Raw genomic sequence first — 6,000 nt, forward strand, 5'->3', positions numbered from 1 at the left:
TATTTTAATTGTTTGTTTGAATCAGAAAGACCATACATAATGGCCTTTCGTTTTGCCCGTTTTAACAGAATGTCCTCCAGTTCCATTCATTTTGTTGTAGATTACAGGATTTCATGTTTCTTTATATATGTTCTGTATATATACATATGTATATATATATATATACACATATACACAGATATACATACATATATGGACCAGTTCATCACTACTTTCTAATTGATTCTAGCACAATTGATCAATTTCAAATATTCTCTAGTGATACCAGTATCACAATAAATCTATATATGCAGAAATTCCTTTATAAATATCACTTTTGTATGTTGGCTTTATTTCCTTCAGATGTTTTCCCGGGAGTGAGGTAGCCAAATCATCTGGTATGTCTCTTTTTAGGTATTTTAGTAACTTCCTTACTGTCCTCCATACTGGCTATGCTAACTTGCATTCCTACAAACTGAGTTTGCCTAGTGTTGAAAGGGAGTTTAAAGGGAGATGGGAATGATGTCTGGTCTCCCAATCTGCTCAACCTTCTCTATTGGATCACATCATTCCACTTTTTTCTGTTCTGTTCTAGTTTATCCACAGGCAACAAAGTAACAGTGTATTAAATCATGTAGTTAAACACTTACAGATCTGGACTTAAAGGAAGATCTGGGGAACCTAGATTGTGGAGATTTACTAAGGAAAAACATGAGTCCCATATGTAATCTGTCAGTAGTAATGTTTTTTTATACATTTTTAATTGTAAAAATACTGTTCAGAGGAGTTACAGTTACATGAGTAAGGTAATGAGTACATTTCCTATTGAGCATTGATGCCTCCTCCTTTATTTTCCCCCTACCATCCCTTCCTTCCCTGTCGCTACCGCCTCGACCAGCAAGGAAGACGCGACACCGAACTCTTCTCTCTGCAGTTTATTCAGGACCTTTTAGTAATCTTCTGACCCCAACCCTGGGGAGAATTCCCCACAGCCTTAAGTACCTGCTGGGTAGCCAACCCTGATACGCCACGTGGGAACCGCCAATAGGTTCAGGTGCGCGGAAGCAAGCCAGATTCTTTGCCTTAGCCATATAAGTTGTTGTTTACCACAGAGAGCACTCACCATCGGGAAGGCGGAGGGCGGAAGCCGGCGCCATCTTCCAGGTGTGGCCTCTCACAGCTCTCTACAGTTCCCCCTTTTTTGTTTAAAGAACACAGATGAGAACAGAGGTCTGATCCCTGTTGTGCAATGCAAGGACTGCATACAAGCCTTCTCCCAGAGGGCGCCTTCTCTAGGGATGACTCAGCCTGTCCATTGATTCGTTTTTCACAAGGACGGGAAAAGGCGAATCAAACCCGTGTGCAATCAAACATGCTCTCCTCGAGGGCAAAACTCATGCCTCTCGACTGCAGTACTTTGGCTTTGCAATCTGTGTTCATTGTTTTAGGGTGGCAAGCCACGCTTGGGGGGACTAACCTGCTCCAATGACTGTAAAGGCTTGGATAATCATGGCTGCACTGCGACGCTGAGAACCTCTAGTTTGGCAAATGCACCACAGACATACCAAGGAGGCTAACACCAGAAGGCCTGTCAGGGCTCCTAAACCCGCCCATTCCTTAAGATGATTCATAGCAGCGGAGATCCATGAAGATAACCCCTCCCCCAATCCGGCATCCACTCAGGTCGAGTTCACCATGACAATGGCAACCCTGAGCTGTTCCATCAGGCTGTCGAACTCCCCAGTTCAATTACCTAAAAGATAACTAGACAACTGTTTAGACAAATTTGCAGCGTTTTTTAAATAGGTTTTTTCCTGGGCCTGAACTCTGGGCCTGGGCGCTGTCCCTCAGCTCTTCAGCTCAAGACTAGTGCTCTACCACTTGAGCTACAGCGCCACTTCCGGCTTTTTTCTCTTTTTGCTTATATGGTACTGGGGAATTGAACCTAGGGCCTCATGAATGCAGGGCAAGTACTCTACCACTGAGCCACCTTCCCAGCCCTTCTCCTTAAGATGATTGGGTCATAGCATTAGGAGCATCCTCAGGCACAGACACCCAACGAGGCATTCGGGTAACTAAAGCATATTTAAACTTTGAGGCATTCCAGCATTGGGTTAATGCACGAGGTAAGTTCTTCCATACTCACAATGAACAAAAATAGGGGATACACGCACAGAGGTAGGCCTGTGAGTAATAGAAAATTTAGGTTTAACACTTTGACCGCCGCAACCCGTAGCAGTTGCCACAACACGAGTCACGGCACCAGAACCCGAAGAGGCTGTAATCAAGGAAACAGTTATGCATCATGTCGTACGGGCATCGGTCTCGGGAACACAGACAGGGTTCCCCATCTCAGTACTGGTCTTCCCGGTTGCACCATCGCAAGGATGAGCAGGAGGACCATCACTCCCCGCATCTCGTGCCTCTTCACACTGGGCTTTTCTAGTGAGGCGTTCAGGCACCCACACCGGATCTTGTTTGTCCTGAGGAAAAACACAAACAGAGCCTCGTGCCCATGTCAGTACGGGATCGGGCCCACGCCAGAGCCCTGTCAATACATCCTTCCATTTTACCATCCCTTTTGCTGGGCCATAAGGTTCATTATGTCTATCTGCTGCGGATTGACTCTGAGCATCCAAATTTAAAAAATTAATAGTAAATAGAGCAAGAGAAAGTCTTTCCTTTGGGGTACGGCCATGGCCAATTCCCCCCTTTTGTTTTTGTAGGCACTCTTTTATCGTGTGGTGAGCACGTTCCACAATGCCTTGGCCTTGGGGATTGTAGGGCAAACCATGTATAAGTTGCACCTCCATTTGATGACAAAAGGAGGCAAACTGTTGTCCTGTGTATGCAGGTCCATTGTCAGTCTTAAGTTGATAAGGTTTTCCCCAGGCTGCCCAGGCCTCCAAGCAATGGGCAATAACATTGAGTGCCTTTTCTCCAGCCGAGGGCGTGGCATGTATAACACCTGAACAGGTGTCCACAGACACATGTACATATTTTTGGTGTCCAAACTCAGAGATGTGAGTCACATCCATCTGCCAAACTTTTAGTGGGAGCAAACCCCAGGGATTAACCCCAACACTAGGCAGATGCTGATAAATTACACATCGAGGACAGTCTAATATCACCTGTCTCACATCGGCTCGAGAAATTTGAAATTTTTGTTGTAGTGCTTTTGCATTAACATGAAATGTTTTATGAAAGGTTTTGGCTCTGTCTAAGACAGAGCTAATAAATACCCATTCTTGTCTGGTCCATTGATCCACTACATCATCTCCTTTGCCCAGGGGTCCTGGCAGGCCCGTATGAGCCCGAATATGCAAGGGATAAAAGCATGATTTTCTCTGCCAAATCAACTGTTGTAATTGTTGAAACAATGGACCAACCGGACTGGAACTCTTAATAGGTCCGGGAACCTCTAAAACCTTGAGAGCATTAATAACATAAGCAGAATCAGATATTAAATTAAAAGAAAACGGGCATGCTTCAAAAACTTTTATAACAATTTTCAACTCTACCATCTGAGGAGCACCGGGCTCAAACTGGTGTTGTACCGGTCGTTGTGCCTCAACCATGTATACACCACATCCCGTTTTTGAGCCATCAGTAAATACATTAGGGGCACTTACAATAGGTTGAGAAGTCGTTACCTTAGGAAAGATAATTGGGTGTTCCTTGAAAAACCCCAAAAGGGGATGTTTTGGAAAGTGGTTGTCTATTTGTCCAGTAAAGCTACATTGTAAAATAGCCCAATAATCTATAGTAGCACACAAAGTTTGAACTTGATGGCTGGTGTAAGGAACTATAATGATAGACGGGGCAATTCCAAAATACTGTAAGCATTGTTGAATTCCAGAGAGTGCAACACCAGCCACAGCAGTAGGGTAACATTCAATGGACTTGGCCGGTGATATTTTCGGGTGAATCCAAAACAACGGGCCTTCTTGCCACAACAACCCAGTAGGTTGAGACAAGGTAGGGAGTATACACAGGGTAATACTCTTGTCTTCCTGTATTCTCTGTAAGCAGGCATTTTGTAATCTCTCTTCTATCTTATGTAAAGTCTCTCTTGCCTCTTTGGTTAACTGTCTAGGAGAATCCAAAGCAGAGTCTCCTTGTAATATAGCATAAAGGGGTCTCAACTCATAATTTGGTAGCGTTAAATAGCTTCTAACCCAATTAATATCTCCTAACAATTTTTGAAAATCATTTAAGGTTTTTAGATTATCTTTTCTCAACTCTACCTTTTGTGGAGTAACGCAATTTTTACATATTTTCGCTCCTAAGTAATCTATAACCTGGTCCTGCTGTACCTTTTCAGGAGCTATAAACAGTCCTCTGTGCTTTAGCATCTCAATCAAATCCACATACGCCTTTTCCAGCATATGTTTACTCTTTGCTGTTAGTAAAATATCATCCATATAATGAATGCATCTTAATTTGGGATATTTTTGTCTAAGAGGGGCAAGAGTTTCATCCACATAAAGTTGGCACATAGTAGGACTATTGGCCATCCCCTGAGGCAAAACTACCCACACTCATATCTTTTATCTGGCTCCTCATGATTGCAGGAGGGAATAGTAAAAGCAAACCTCACACTGTCTTGATCATGTAGGGGAATGGAAAAAAAAAACAATCCTTTATATCAATCACAATAATGGGCCAAAAGGCCGGCAGGGAAGAATGCAAAGGTAGGCCTCGTTGTACGGGGCCCATAATTTGCATCTGGTTATTGATGGCTCGTAAATCATGTAACAAACGCCATTTTCCAGATTTCTTTTTAATAACAAAAATGGGTGTATTCCACGGGGATACTGATGGTTTAATGTGTCCTTGGGTTAACTGTTCCTGTACTAATGTCCTGGCGGCAGTTAATTTTTCAGAGGAAAGTGGCCACTGAGGCACCCACACCGGCTCCTCTGTTTTCCAGGATATGAGGATCCCTCCCCCAGTGGCCCTAGGAAAAACCCAAGCCCTGCCTGTGGTTTCTCTGGTACACTTTAATAGGCTCCTTGTTCCCTCGTAGAAATTTACCTAGTCCAAAACTGGGGTGATAACCCATACGCACCATCATGTCCTGTGATGCAGGGGAATAGTCATTACTTAATTTAAATCCCATTTCTTTCATAAGGTCTCTGCCCCATAAGGAAACCGGGAGCTCTAACACATAAGGCTGTATTATACCAGAATGTCCTTCTTCATCACTCCAGTGCAGCTGTCTCGCACTCATGTCAGGGGCCTTAGCATATCCCAGACCTTGTAAGGTTTGGGAGGACGCTTGTACAGGCCATCCTGATGGCCAATATTTTCTGGCAATAATGCTCCTGTCTGCCCCAGTATCCAAAAGACCCAAAATTTTCTTATTATCAACATTGAGTTCAAGAACTGGTCTTTGGTCCAAATCAAGAGACAGGAATGTTAAGTCTGTTCTCGTGGATCCAAAACCCCCTTTTCCTCTTAGCTTGGGCTGAGCCGCAAAATGGTCATGTAAACTGAGTAAAATCAAAAGCTGAGCAATTCTATCTCCTGGGGAGATGGCTAAAATTCCTTTAGGAGATTCAACCATAATCTTTACAATTCCAGTATAGTCTAGGTCAATCACACCAGGATGCACCTTAAGGCCCCGCAGAATTGTGGATACCTCCCTATCAACAATCCCACCGTGCCAGGCTCAAGGGGTCCTTGGAAGTCTGTGTCAACTAACTGGACCCCCATTCGGGGAGTTAATACGAGTCTGGTGGTGGCACGGAGGTCCAGTCCTGCTGAGCCCGCAGTGGCTCTCCGCGGTCCTTGGGGTGCCGGAGGGTCGGCCACTGTTCTGGGTAGTAGCTCCTGTCCTGGTTCTCGACTGCCCCATATATTTGCGGGCCCTGAGGGCGGGGGCCCTGCTGCCCGTTTTTTGAATGGGCCTGCGTTAAGGTTCGACCGTTGATGTCTTTCACAGATCGGCATTCAACTGCCCAGTGCTTCCCCCTTTTACATTTAGGGCACAGCCCAAGCCGCTTAGGCTGTTGTCCC

Source organism: Dipodomys merriami, unplaced genomic scaffold (assembly GCF_024711535.1).
Source record: "Dipodomys merriami isolate MVZ:Mamm:240054 unplaced genomic scaffold, mDipMer1.0.p SCAF_204, whole genome shotgun sequence".
Classification (NCBI taxonomy): Eukaryota; Metazoa; Chordata; class Mammalia; order Rodentia; family Heteromyidae; genus Dipodomys; species Dipodomys merriami.